Raw genomic sequence first — 16,314 nt, 5'->3', positions numbered from 1 at the left:
TGCTACCCCAACGTTTGGATTTACTCTTCTTAAATTTAGCAACGTTTTAACAAAAACCTTGAATGAGCTGCTGATCAGAAGAAATGAGACAGCATTAAATGAGGACTGTACAAGTGGCAGTCCATGACAGTTAGTAAACTCAACAAAGTCCCAAAACGAACTCGAATTATTGTTGTTGAATATGTTCAAATAAATGGAGTAACCAACATTTACTACCAAAATCAAGACATTGAAAACGTTCATAGCACCAATAGCTTGAATACTTTTGTCAATGTTTCTACTGGACATTTCTGATGATGCAGTATCCGCATTTTTGAGATGAATTATCGTAAGTGTGCTGAAGAGGCCTCCAAATAGCAGAAGTAAACAGTTTAGAGAAAGACTAATCATCGGCAATGTTCTTGCTACCAGTATATTTGCTGTTGAAACACCATCGAAAATCCTATAGAAGGCGACTGGCTTCCATTGAACCTCAATTATTCTGGAAGATATCTTTAATAGTCCCACGATAAAGAAAAAAGCACAAACAATATTTCTTTTGCTGGCAGAAACGATAGGGTCTTTGATATGGATGTAGCGTAAAACACAAAGTAAAACCAACAAATCGATTTCCATATCGCATACTGTAAAGATGGCACTGTTAGCATACGATGTCCAAGATATGGAACTTCGATCAAATACAATGTAAAGGGGTGAATTATGAACTGATGATAGAAGTTTAGGAACCAGAGCAATCGGCGAGTAGATACTTTTAAATAAATCGATTGAGCTTATCAGTAGGAATAAGATTGTTGGCAGGGATTTCTTCTGTGTTGAATGATACCATATAATAATAGGATACAGCGTTATTCCAATAATGAGACAACAGATAAACAGTGCTGCGAAGAAGTAGTTGAAGAATACATCCCAATTGTTCCCGTCTCTTAATGAAGAGATCATATCATCATTGTATCTGACTGTAGCGTTTCCGAAGATTGCCATCACTCCATCACTATTATAAACCAGACATCTAAAAGAAGTAGAGTTGTCTTATCAAGACTAAAATAGTCGATCAATTTAAAGATCAACAGCAAGGAATTCATGAAAATTAAATTTAAACAAATCTGCGACTGAATTAGTCCAAATAACAGCAACAAAGACAACAGGACACACTACTAAAATTATCTATATATGGAAAATCCACCTATAAAAATCCACCTATCAAATTACCACATGGAGAAATGTCCGCTATCAAACTGCAATGTGACTACTGCACAGAGGTAATGGAAGAGGCAGATGCAAACTTGGACACCAAATGTCTAGATATATCGTGCCTGTCTAGATATATCGTACTGCATGCCATATACTATGCAAGTGCAAGTTCTTCTGGCGACAAAGACTATCAGCATACGGCAAAGACAGCACTGAAATAGAAGAAATATTTCCCCCAGCAAAATAACAGTAAATCTTACAAAGATGATTACCCTTTTCAGGAAACTAAGGTAATTAACCCATTAGAGCATTAGGGACGAGTGGGTCGTTTATGTCTACTTTTATCATGAATTATTGACTTTTTTGTTTAATTGTTAGTAATTCATCGACTCCCTATTGTGAGGTCAATAATGTAGCCCTATATATTTTGAGCATCTGCGTACAAGATTTGTGGAGTTTAATACTTTGGTTTGTTATCTAAAACCAATGTATTGAGCCTCATGAAGGTTCTAAATTACAGGGGACATAAATGACCCACTCGTCCCGAATGGGTTAAACTAAATAAAAAACTTACAAATTCAGAGAAAGGAAAATATCGAAAAAAAGAAAACATCAAGAAGACGAAAACGACTGAAAAGGAGGAAATCCCAAAAAGGGTATTTTTTAAATTAACACATTACAAAACTACCTTATAAATAATACAGGTTAAAAAGCAGCAAACACAGTAAAAATTAAAGTATTCGAAATCCCATGAACAAAAATATAAAAACTAATTACATACAACACTACAAATCTATTACATTTATTGAGTATTATGTAACGTGATGGAAACGTTTTAAACGGGTAAAGCCAGTCCAAACCCTGGAAAACAAAGTAAGAGATATAGCAAAAAGCGGCAAAAAGTAGGAGAATAGGAGAAATGGTGAAAAAGTAGGAGGAACTCTAAATGATATAAAATAAAAGGGGGTACTGGTGGGGCTTGTAGACATGATGCCCTTTAAGCGTTGGAACGAGCGATTAAAAACTAATTTTCCACAGAAATAATATACATTTATAACCGACGTGTTGGAGCAGATCGTTTTGATAATGACTAAATGATTTTATCAGCCTCATGAGTTTTGGTTCATAACGTATTTTCTGTCTTATTTTGTATGGTCTGTGAGTTAATTTGTTCTTTAAAATATATAGGGCCCTGGTCATTAGGGTAGCTCCAAACGCAAAATAATATTTCAAATATCTCTCTAGCTCTGTACAGTCTTAATATATGGACACGTTCATAAAAAGGTGGCACTATAGAACGAAACAACGGGCGCAATTCTTGTTTTAAATGCGTTTTAGAAAATAGTCGGTTGTTGGTTGGTATATCTAACTAGACCTTTAGAAATTCGATTAAATTTCATGATGCTGAAATCACGGAGTCTCTATTGCTTATAATATCACATGGGTTATCGTTATTTAAGTGCCAATGATTCAAAAGTCACACAATTAGAAATGCAAGATGATTCAAAACTAGATAATCTGAAATGTACTATTCACAAATACACCAAAATTGATAGGAAACGATGTAACAGAGTCGATATATTTTAATGTTGCCATGGGGTGGCAAGTCCCCATACATCGTGGTCCGGTAGTTTCATTGCGTCCTAATATGATGGCTATAATGCATGTAAGGAATGGAATCTCTTATCTGAAATTGTTATTGGTACCAAAATGATTCAATGATCACAACTTAAACGTTGAAAATAAGCCTATTTTAAGCTGTGTTTAATGAATCATTTAACGTTTTTCTTGGCTATTTATCATTTATTAGGGTACAAAATAGTATTAAATAATATTAAAACCAGTTACTATGATTCAAAAGTCACATTTTTGTTATTGCCATCGGTGCTCAATTACAGTTACCCTGTCACGCTTGATCATAATAATAGATAATAGTGCACGGTATGACAATTTTTATCCGTTCTATGTTTCTTGTGATGTGATCTTTGAATCCATGTTGACGGTTAAACAATTTCGAAGGCCTAAGAGTGATAAGTTTTGGTCTGTGGGTCTAAAATGATTCAATAATTGTAATTATGTCTTGAAATGAAAGCTAATGAATCAAAAATCACAATAATATAGTCTAGAATCACAATAATATATAGTCTCTCACTTTGTCTGTACCCGTGTAGACACAATATCTTCAATTTTCTGTTCATTGACCTTGATTTTGAAAATGATTAAATATTTCACACCTGGTTGGTTTATCAATAGTTAATTTTCAGTTTTCAATGAACCAGGACCCGGATCCTTGTCATGGCTCAAATTTAATCATCACATTAACAAATTAAAAGTCGGCAATTTTGTTCTTTAAAATGGTTGTTAACTAATACACATTACACAGTAAACTTAATAATTTAACCCCTCCCCTAAGGCCTAATTTAGATAAATGAATATAAAGCTATGGTAGATAAACTGGATTTGTGTACCTTTTACGACTAAAACCTTTAACATTGTACCATTTCAAATATAATAAGTTAAGAAGAGACCAGAAACAACATGGTTGATGATTTAAGATGCTCTGAAATAGACCCTTGTAATTGTGTAATTCAAGTAGTGATTTAAATAAATTATGTCAATAATAAGATGTCCGTCAGTGACACAAATATTATATCAGAATTATAGTGGAGCAATGCTGGCAGCTTGTTGTTTGCGACCGGGCCAACTTTCTTTTGCATACTTCTTTCGTTTTGGCTCTGACTCGTCGTTTTCTGGAAACGTACATTATATAAGATACAAGTTTATGGGAAATTTATCGTTTTTTAATATTATGATTCCAATTGCCATCTTAATTTAAAAGTCTAATCAACTTCATTACAATAATAATAACTTACGTTTTACAGAATTCAACACCTAGCCAGGTTGACGACAAAATGACAGGTAAGGCTGCTTGGAAGGCTCCTTATTCAAAGCTTCTAGAGTGTACCAACCATTGAGTGCTTTTTGTTTGTTGAATCAGATATCCGTGGGTTCTGAATTAAAATTGGAATACCCACCACCAGACCATATTTCGGTTCTTTTTCAAGTTCTTTTTCTTTTCACTGTCAAGTGTGATGCCAGTATCTAATATCGGTGACACTAATGCACCATGAAGTAGCTGCATGATAGTTTTATGGTCCATGTAAACTGATTCTGTCCATTGAGTAAGTTTGTTGATTAACTGCTACCTCAATGTTTGGATTTACTCTTCTTAAATTTAGCAACGTTTTAACAAAAACCTTGAATGAACTGCTGATCAGAAGAAATGAGACAGCATTAAATGAGGACTGCACAAGTGGCAGTCCATGACAGTTAGTAAACTCAACAAAGTCCCAAAACGAACTCGAATTATTGTTGTTGAATATGTTCAAATAAATGGAGTAACCAACATTTACTACCAAAATCAAGACATTGAAAACGTTCATAGCACCAATAGCTTGAATACTTTTGTCAATGTTTCTACTGGACATTTCTGATGATGCAGTATCCGCATTTTTGAGATGAATTATCGTAAGTGTGCTGAATAGGCCTCCAAATAGCAAAAGTAAACAGTTTAGAGAAAGACTTATCATCGGCAATGTTCTTGCTACCAGTATATTTGCTGTTGAAACACCATCGAAAATCCTATAGAAGGCGACTGGCTTCCATTGAACCTCAATTATTCTGGAAGATATCTTAAATAGTCCCACGATAAAGAAAAAAGCACAAACAATATTTCTTTTGCTGGCAGAAACGATAGGGTCTTTGATATGGATGTAGCGTAAAACACAAAGAAAAACCAACAAATCGATTTCAATATCGCATACTGTAAAGATGGCACTGTTAGCATATAATGTCCAAGATATGGAACTTCGATCAAATTCAATGTAAAGAGGTGAATTATGAACTGATGATAGAAGTTTAGGAACCAGAGAAAACGGGGAGAATACGCTTTTAAATAAATCGATTGAGCTTATCAGTAGGAACAAGATTGTTGGCAGGGATTTCTTCTGTTTTGAATGATACCAGATAATAATATGATACAGCGTTATTCCAATAATGAGACAACAGATAAACAGTGCTGCGAAGAAGTAGTTGAAGAATACATCCCAATTGTTCCCGTCTCTTAATGAAGAGATCATATCATCATTGTATCTGACTGTAGCGTTTCCGAAGATTGCCATCACTATTATATAAACCAGATATCTAAAAGAAATAGAGTTGTCCTATCAAGACTAAAATAGTCGATCAATTTAAAGATCAACAGCAAGGAATTCATGTAAATTAAATTTTAACAAATCTGCGACTGAATTAGTCCAAATAACAGCAACAAGACAAATCAAATTACCACATGGAAAAATGTCCGCTATCAAACTGCACTTTGACTGCTGCACAGAGGTAATGGAAGAGGCAGATGCAAACTTGGACAACACATGTCTAGATATATAGTGCCTGCATGCCATATACTATGCAAGTGCAAGTTCTTCTGGCAACAAAGACTATCAGCATACGGCAAAGACAGCACTGAAATAGAAGAAATATTACCCCCAGCAAAATAACAGTAAATCTTACAATGATGATTACCCTTTTCAGGAAACTAAGGTAATTAACCCATTAGAGCATTAGGGACGAGTGGGTCGTATATATGTCTAATTTTATCATGAATTATTAGCTTTGTTGTTTAATTTTTAGTAATTCATCGACTCCCTATTGTGAGGTCAATAATGTAGCCCTATATATTTTGAGCATCTGCGTACAAGATTTGTGGAGTTTAATACTTTGGTTTGTTATCTAAAACCAATGTATTGAACCTCTAGAAGGTTCTAAATTACAGGGCCCAGGGGACAAACACATAAACGACCCACTCGTCGAGTCCCTAATGGGTTAAACTAAATAAAAACCTTACAAATTCAGAGAAAGGAAAATATCGAAAAAAAGAAAACATCAAGAAGACGAAAACGACTGAAAAGGAGGAAATCCCAAACGAGTATTTTTTAAATTAACACATTACAAAACTACCTTATAAACAATACAGGTTAAAAAGCAGCAAACACAGTAAAAAATTTAAGGATTAGAAATCCCATGAACAAAAATATAAAAACAAATTACATACAACACTACAAATCTATTACATTTATTGAGTATTATGTAATGTGATGGAAATGATTTAGACGGGTAAAGCCAGTCCAAACCCTGGAAAACAAAGTTAGAGATATAGCAAAAAGCGGCAAAAAGCGGAAAAGTAGGAGAATAGGAGAAATTGTGAAAAAGTAGGAGGAACTCTAAATGATATAAAATAAAAGGGGGTACGGGTGGGGCTTGTAGACTTGCTGCCCTTTAAGCGTTGGAACGAGCGATTAAAAACTAATTTTCCACAGAAATAATATACATTTATAACCGACGTGTTGGAGCAGATCGTTAAATGATTTTAGCAGCCTCATGAGTTTTGGTTCATAACGTATTTTCTGTCTTATTTTGTGTGGTCTGTGGGTTAATTTGTTCTTTAAATTATATAGGGTCCTGGTCATTAGGGTAGCTCCAAACGCAAAATAATATTTCAAATATCTCTCTGTACAGTCTTAATATATGGACACGTTCATAAAAAGGTGGCAACTGGCACTAGAGATTGATTTTTTTAAATGCGTTTTAAAAAATAGTCATTACTCTTTTTTGGTTGGTATATCTAACTAGACCTTTAGAAATTCGATTAAATTTCATGATGCTGAAATCACGGAGTCTCTATTGCTTATAATATCACATGGGTTATCGTTATTTAAGTGCCAATGATTCAAAAGTCACGCAATTAGAAATGCAAGATGATTCAAAACTAGATAATCTGAAAAGTACTATTCACAAATACACCAAAATTGATATGATGGCTATAATGCATGTAAGGAATGGAATCTCTTATCTGAAATTGTTATTGGTACCAAAATGATTCAATGATCACAACTTAAACGTTGAAAATAAGCCTATTTTGAGCTGTGTTTAATGAATCATTTAACGTTTTTCTTGGCTATTTATCATTTATTAGGGTACAAAATAGTATTAAATAGTATTAAAACCAGTTACTATGATTCAAAAGTCACATTTTTGTTATTGCCATCGGTGCTCTATTACAGTTACCCTGTCACGCTTAATCATAATAATAGATAATAGTGCACGGTATGACAATTTTTATCCGTTCTACATTTCTTGTGATGTGATCTTTGAATCCATGTTGACGGTTAAACAATTTCGAAGGCCTAAGAGTGATAAGTTTTGGTCTGTGGGTCTAAAATGATTCAATAATTGTAATTATGTCTTGAAATGAAAGCTTATGAATCAAAAATCACAATATAGTCAAGAATCACAATATAATAGTCTCTCACTTTGTCTGTACCCGTGTAGACACAATATCTTCAATTTTCTGTTCATTGACCTTGATTTTGAAAATGATTAAATATTTCACACCTGGTTGGTTTATCAATAGTTAATTTTCAGTTTTCAATGAACCAGGACCCGGATCCTTGTCATGGCTCAAATTTAATCATCACATTAACAAATTAAAAGTCGGCAATTTTGTTCTTTAAAATGGTTTTTAACTAATACACATTACACAGTAAACTTAATAATTTAACCCCTCCCCTAAGGCCTAATTTAGATAAATGAATATAAAGCTATGGTAGATAAACTGGATTTGTGTGCCTTTTGGGACTAAAACCTTTAACATTATACCATTTCAAATACAATAAGTTAAGAAGAGACCAGAAACAACATGGTTGATGATTTCAGATGCTCTGAAATAAGCCGTAGTACATACATATTGCAATTGCAATTGAATTGCAATAAAAACTGCAATAAAAAGCTGCGCCGCAACAGTTATGAGCGTGTCACTGCGCGGCTTTTCATTGCAATTGCAATATGTATGTACTATAGCTATAGATCCTTGTGTAATTCAAGTAGTGATATAAATAAATCATGTCAATAATAAATAAAACAAATATTATATCAGAATAATAGTGGAGCAATGCTGGCAGCTTGTTGTTTGCGACTGGGTCAACTTTCTTATGCATACTTCTTTCGTTTTGGCTCTGACTCGTCGTTTTCTGGAAACGTACATTATATAAGATACAAGTTTTTGGGAAATTTATCGTTTTTTAATATTATGATTCTAATTGCCATCTTAATTGAAAAGTCTAATCATCTTCAATACAATAATAATATACTTACGTTTCACAGAATTCAACACCTAGCCAGGTTGACGACAAATAACAGATAAGGCCGTTTGGAAGGCTCCTTATTCTAAGATTCTAGAGTTACATATCAACCATTAAATGCTTTTTGTTTGTTGAATCAGATATCCGTGGCGTGGGTACTGAATTAAAATTGGAATACCCGCTAATACCATATTTCGGTTATTTTCAAGTTCTTTTTCTTTTCACTGTCGAGTGTGATGCCAGTATCTAATGTCTGTGACACTAATGCACCATGAAGTAGCTGCATAATGGTTTTATGGTCCATGTAAACTGATTCTGTCCATTGAGCAAGTTTGTTGATTAACTACTACCTCAATGTTTGGATTTACTCTTTTTAAATTTAGCAACGTATTAACAAAAACCTTGAATGAGCTGCTGATCAGAAGAAATGAGACAGCATTAAATGAGGACTGTACAAGTGGCAGTCCATGACAGTTAGTAAACTCAACGAAGTCCCAAAACGAACTCAAATTATAGCTGTTAAATGTGCTCAAATAAATGGAGTAACCGACACTCACTACCAAAATCAAGACATTGAAAACGTTCATAGCAGCAATAGCTTGAATACTTTTGTCAATGTTTCTACTGGACACTTCTGATGATGCAGTATCCGCATTTTTGAGATGAATTATCGTAAGTGTGCTGAATAGGCCTCCAAATACCAGAAGTAAACAGTTTAGAAAAAGACTAATCATCGGCAATGTTCTTGCTACCGGTATATTTGCTGTTGAAACACCATCAAAAATCCTAAAGTAAGCGACTGGCTTCCATTGAACCTCGATTATTCCGGAAGATATCTTTAATAGTCCCACGATAAAGAAAAAAGCACAAACAATATTTCTTTTGCTGGCAGAAACGATAGGGTCTTTGATATGGATGTAGCGTAAAACACAAAGAAAAACCAACAAATCGATTTCAATATCGCATACTGTAAAGATGGCACTGTTAGCATACGATGTCCAAGATATGGAACTTCGATCAAATTCAATGTAAAGGGGTGAATTATGAACTGATGATAGAAGTTTAGGAACCAGAGCAATCGGCAAGTAGATACTTTTAAATAAATCGATTGAGCTTATCAGTAGGAACAAGATTGTTGGCAGGGATTTCTTCTGTGTTGAATGATACCAGATAATAATAGGATACAGCGTTATTCCAATAATGAGACAACAGATAAACAGTGCTGCGAAGAAGTAGTTGAAGAATACATCCCAATTGTTCCCGTCTCTTAATGAAGAGATCATATCATCATTGTATCTGACTGTAGCGTTTCCGAAGATTGCCATCACTATTATAAACCAGATATCTAAAAATAGTAGAGTTGTCCTATCAAGACTAAAATAGTCGATCAATTTAAAGATCAACAGCAAGGAATTCATTAAAATTAAATTTAAACAAATCTGCGACTGAATTAGTCCAAATAACAGCAACAAGACAACAGGACACACTGCTAAAATTATCTATATGGAAAATCCACCCATAAAAACCCACCTATCAAATTACCACATGGAAAGATGTCCGCTATCAAACTGCAATGTGACTACTGCACAGAGGTAATGGAAGAGGCAGATGCAAACTTGAGCACCAAATGTCTAGATATATCGTGCCTGCATGCCATATACTATGCAAGTGCAAGTTCTTCTGGTAACAAAGACTATCAGCATACGGCAAAGACAGCAGTTGCGTAACGAAAGGCCCTGCTGACCCTGCTGTGCAGGGAGGCGCCGTCTTAGGGGGGCGCCAAATCGTCGTTTGAATTGTGGGGCGCTTTTTTCGGCAGGGGGGCGCCAACAGGCAACGTTACGCCACTGAAAGACAGCACTGAAATAGAAGAAATATTTCCCCTAGCAAAATAACAGTAAATCTTACAAAGATGATTACCCTTTTCAGGAAACTAAGGTAATTAACCCATTAGAGCATTAGGGACGAGTGGGTCGTTTATGTCTACTTTTATCATGAATTATTGGCTTTTTTGTTTAATTGGTAGTGATTCATCGACTCCCTATTGTGAGTCAATAATGTAGCCCTATATATTTTGAGCATCTGCGTACAAGATTTGTGGAGTTTAATAATTTGGTTTGTAATCTAAAACCAATGTATTGAACCTCTAGAAGGTTCTAAATTACAGGGCCCAGGGGACATAAACACATAAACGACCCACTCGTCGAGTCCCTAATTGGTCAAACTAAATAAAAACCTTACAAATTCAGAGAAAGGAAAATATCGAAAAAAAGAAAACATCAAGAAGACGAAAACGACTGAAAAGGAGGAAATCCCAAAAAGAGTATTTTTTAAATTAACACATTACAAAACTACCTTATAAACAATACAGGTTAAAAAGCAGCAAACACAGTAAAAAAATTAAAGGATTAGAAATCCCATGAACAAAAATATAAAAACTAATTACATACAACACTACAAATCTATTACATTTATTGAGTATTATGTAACGTGATGGAAACGTTTTAAACGGGTAAAGCCAGTCCAAACCCTGGAAAACAAAGTTAGAGATATAGCAAAAAGTGGCAAAAAGTAGGAGAATAGGAGAAATTGTGAAAAAGTAGGAGGAACTCTAAATGATATAAAATAAAAGGGGGTACGGGTGGGGCTTGTAGACGTGCTGCCCTTTAAGCGTTGGAACGAGCGATTAAAAACTAATTTTCCGCAGAAATAATATACATTTATAACCGACGTGTTGGAGCAGATCGTTTTGATAATCATTAAATGATTTTATCAGCCTCATGAGTTTTGGTTCATAACGTATTTTCTGTCTTATTTTGTGTGGTCTGTGAGTTAATTTGTTCTTTAAAATATATAGGGTCCTGGTCATTAGGGTAGCTCCAAACGCAAAATAATATTTCAAATATCTCTTTGTACAGTCTTAATATATGGACACGTTCATAAAAAGGTGGCACTAGAGATTGATTTTTTAAATGCGTTTTAGAAAATAGTCATTACTCTTTGTTGGTTGGTATATCTAACTAGACCTTTAGAAATTCGATTAAATTTCATGATGCTGAAATCACGGAGTCTCTATTGCTTATAATATCACATGGGTATCGTTATTTAAGTGCCAATGATTCAAAAGTCACACAATTAGAAATGCAAGATTATTCAAAACTAGATAATCTGAAAAGTACTATTCACAAATACACCAAAATTGATATGATGGCTATAATGCATGTAAGGAATGGAATCTCTTATCTGAAATTGTTATTGGTACCAAAATGATTCAATGATCACAACTTAAACGTTGAAAATAAGCCTATTTTGAGCTGTGTTTAATGAATCATTTAACGTTTTTCTTGGCTATTTATCATTTATTAGGGTACAAAATAGTATTAAATAGTATTAAAACCAGTTACTATGATTCAAAAGTCACATTTTTGTTATTGCCATCGGTGCTCTATTACAGTTACCCTGTCACGATTGATCATAATAATAGATAATAGTGCACAGTATGACAATTTTTATCCGTTCTACATTTCTTGTGATGTGATCTTTGAATCCATGTTGACGGTTAAACAATTTCGAAGGCCTAAGAGTGATAAGTTTTGGTCTGTGGGTCTAAAATGATTCAATAATTGTAATTATGTCTTGAAATGAAAGCTAATGAATCAACAAGAATTGCGCCCGTTGTTTCGTTTTGGCGGACGCTAGATTTCCATTTCACATTTACTATAAATTTAAGTATAAGCTCCAATCAGCTCACTTCAATCTTCATGATAATAATATTGATAAATTATGCATCAAATACGGGAAACACTTGAAATTCAGTTCAATTGCCGTAGAACTTAACTTGTATCTGTAATTCAAGAAATTATCAGCAAATTTAAACTAGACTCGTGTACAAATCAATTCACTATGCGTGCCACGTACAAATTGGGCGTATTACCTAATAGTAATATTATACAATTATACATTCCATGCATCATATACATTAAAACACAGTCGCGCCGCGCATTCATAGATCACAGGCTATCTATACATCACATCTCCGCAAGCAATCCTTGCACGCGCCCAACTTTTTCGTTGCATGGTAACGAACGGACACACGACATATTTAAACCCACCTATCTCGTTCTCCAAAATCCACGTTTTTCTGCAAAAACATCCATTCGTAACCTTTCACTATTGCCTTTTTTCAAAAGGGTGAAAAGGAAAAAATCACAATATAGTCTCTCACTTTGTCTGTACCCGTGTAGACACAATATCTTCAATTTTCTGTTCATTGACCTTGATTTTGAAAATGATTAAATATTTCACACCTGGTAGGTTTATCAATAGTTAATTTTTCAGTTTTCAATGAACCAGGACCCGGATCCTTGTCATGGCTTAAATTTAATCATCACATTAACAAATTAAAAGTCGGCAATTTTGTTCTTTAAAATGGTTGTTAACTAATACACATTACACAGTAAACTTAATAATTTAACCCTTCCCCTAAGGCCTAATTTAGATAAATGAATATAAAGCTATGGTAGATAAACTGGATTTGTGTGCCTTTTGGGACTAAAACCTTTAACATTGTACCATTTCAAATACAATAAGTTAAGAAGAGACCAGAAACAACATGGTTGATGATTTCAGATGCTCTGAAATAAGCCGTATTACATATATATTGCAATTGAAATTGAATTGCAATAAAAACTGCAATAAAAAGCCGCGCCGCAACAGCTGTGAGCGGCTTTTTATTGCAGTTTTCATTGCAATTGCAATATGTATGTACTATGGCTATAGATCCTTGCTTAATTCAACTAGTGATATAATCATGTCAATAATAAGATGTCTGTCAGTGACACAAATATTATATCAGAATAATAGTGGAGCAATGCTGGCAGCTTGTTGTTTGCGACCGGGCCAACTTTCTTTTGTATACCTTACAAGACATATTTATGTGGATCATAATGAGCGGGGATCGAAATTATGGGTGAACGAAAATATGGGGATTTTTTTCAGAAATACAGTAATTCAGTACGAAATTTTAGAAATTCAGTACGAAAATATGGGGATTTTTTCCCATTTTTTCCAAAAATCCCCAAATTTCGTACCATATAAATATGTCTCGTAAGGTACTTCTTTCGTTTTGGCTCTGACTCGTCGTTTTCTGGAAGCGTACATTATATAAGATACAAGTTTATGGGAAATTTATCGTTTTTTAATATTATGATTCCAATTGCCATCTTAATTGAAAAGTCTAATCATCTTCAATACAATAATAATATACTTACGTTTCACAGAATTCAACACCTAGCCAGGTACGGTTGACAACAAATTACAGATAAGGCTGTTTGGAAGGCTCCTTATTCTAAGATTCTAGAGTGTACCAACCATTGAGTGCTTTTTGTTTGTTGAATGAGATATCCGTGGGTTCTGAATTAAAATTGGAATACCCGCTAATACCATATTTCGATTCTTTTTCAAGTTCTTTTTCTTTTCACTGTCGAGTGTGATGCCAGTATCTAATGTCTGTGACACTAATGCACCATGAAGTAGCTGCATAATGGTTTTATGGTCCATGTAAACTGATTCTGTCCATTGAGCAAGTTTGTTGATTAACCTCAATGGTTGGATTTACTCTTTTTAAATTTAGCAACGTTTTAACAAAAACCTTGAATGAGCTGCTGATCAGAAGAAATGAGACAGCATTAAATGAGGACTGTACAAGTGGCAGTCCATGACAGTTAGTAAACTCAACAAAGTCCCAAAACGAACTCAAATTATTGCTGTTAAATGTGCTCAAATAAATGGAGTAACCGACACTCACTACCAAAATCAAGACATTGAAAACGTTCATAGCAGCAATAGCTTGAATACTTTTGTCAATGTTTCTACTGGACACTTCTGATGATGCAGTATCTGCATTTTTGAGATGAATTATCGTAAGTGTGCTGAATAGGCCTCCAAATAGCAGAAGTAAACAGTTTAGAAAAAGACTAATCATCGGCAATGTTCTTGCTACCGGTATATTTGCTGTTGAAACACCATCAAAAATCCTAAAGTAAGCGACTGGCTTCCATTGAACCTCGATTATTCCGGAAGATATCTTTAATAGTCCCACGATAAAGAAAAAAGCACAAACAATATTAATTTTACTGGCAGAAACGATAGGGTCTTTGATATGGATGTAGCGTAAAACACAAAGTAAAACCAACAAATCGATTTCCATATCGCATACTGTAAAGATGGCACTGTTAGCATACGATGTCCAAGATATGGAACTTCGATCAAATACAATGTAAAGGGGTGAATTATGAACTGATGATAGAAGTTTAGGAACCAGAGCAATCGGCGAGTAGATACTTTTAAATAAATCGATTGAGCTTATCAGTAGGAACAAGATTGTTGGCAGGGATTTCTTCTGTGTTGAATGATACCAGATAATAATAGGATACAGCGTTATTCCAATAATGAGACAACAGATAAACAGTGCTGCGAAGAAGTAGTTGAAGAATACATCCCAATTGTTCCCGTCTCTTAATGAAGAGATTATATCATCATTGTATCTGACTGTAGCGTTTCCAAAGATTGCCATCACTATTATAAACCAGATATCTAAAAGTAGTAGAGTTGTCCTATCAAGACTAAAATAGTCGATCAATTTAAAGATCAACAGCAAGGAATTCATGAAAATTAACTTTAAACAAATCTGCGACTGAATTAGTCCAAATAACAGCAACAAGACAACAGGACACACTGCTAAAATTATCTACATGGAAAATCCACCTATAAAAATCCATCTATCAAATTACCACATGGAAAAATTACCGCTATCAAACTGCAATGTGACTACTGCACAGAGACCTAATGGAAGAGGCAGATGCAAACTTGGACACCAAATGTCTAGATATATCGTGCCTGCATGCCATATACTATGCAAGTGCAAGTTCTTCTGGCAACAAAGACTATCAGCATACGGCAAAGACAGCACTGAAATATTTCCCCAGCAAAATAACAGTAAATCTTACAAAGATGATTACCCTTTTTAGGAAACTAAGGTAATTAACCCATTAGAGCATTAGGGACGAGTGGGTCGTTTATGTCTACTTTTATCATGAATTATTGGCTTTTTTGTTTAATTGTTAGTGATTCATCGACTCCCTATTGTGAGTCAATAATGTAGCCCGGCCCTATATATTTTGAGCATCTGCGTACAAGATTTGTGGAGTTAAATATTTTGGTTTGTTATATAAAACCGATGTATTGAGCCTCTAGAAGGTTATAAATTACAGGGACATAAACGACCCATATGATAACATATGGTCACAAACAAAATTTAACAACAAACACAATTTCACACACGAACGTCTATGGAGCGGACTGTGGGAGCCATGTTCAGGGAAGTTCCGGCGGGGGCTATTTGTCTGGAAGGGACGACGCGCACCTCCTGGAGAGCCAGCTGCTGCTGCCCGACCCTGTCCAACTCCTCAGCGCCCAACCGGCAATGATAGGTCATAATACCTGTCTAGGGGGAGGTACGGCTTCTACTCCGCTCAATGACGCTCAGACTAACACAAAAAAGGATAAACAACAAAAAAGACGCCAAAAAAGTTAAAAACTACTGTTGCAGCACCCAATAGGCAGTCTGAAACTTACGCTGTCACCCAAATTAACCTCAAACGGAAGTTCAGTGTATGGAAATCCAAAAAAGAGTATTTTTAAAATTAACACATTACAAAACACCGTACCTTAAAAACAATACAGGTTAAAAAGCAGCAAACACAGTAAAAAATGAAAGGATTAGAAATCCCATGGAAAAAATATATTTATATATTTTTTCCATATATAAAAAGTAATTACATACAACACTATAAATCTATTACATTTATTGAAAGATATAGCAAAAACTCAAAAAGCGGCAAAAAGTAGGAGAATAGGCGAAATTGTG

At 34.6% G+C, this 16,314-nt stretch overlaps 1 protein-coding gene across 1 annotated transcript in view; it reads right to left on the bottom strand.

Moving 5' to 3' along the window:
• Nucleotides 1-16,314, bottom strand: part of LOC134822752 (uncharacterized) — a 210,675-nt gene that overhangs the window by 163,342 nt on the left and 31,019 nt on the right. The window lies entirely within an intron of this gene.

The sequence above is a fragment of the Bolinopsis microptera genome, chromosome 11, assembly GCF_026151205.1.
Source record: "Bolinopsis microptera isolate Bmic1 chromosome 11, MBARI_Bmic_1.0, whole genome shotgun sequence".
Classification (NCBI taxonomy): Eukaryota; Metazoa; Ctenophora; class Tentaculata; order Lobata; family Bolinopsidae; genus Bolinopsis; species Bolinopsis microptera.
Note: the sequence above shows the minus strand (reverse complement) of the source record. Positions and strands in the feature narration are given on the sequence as shown.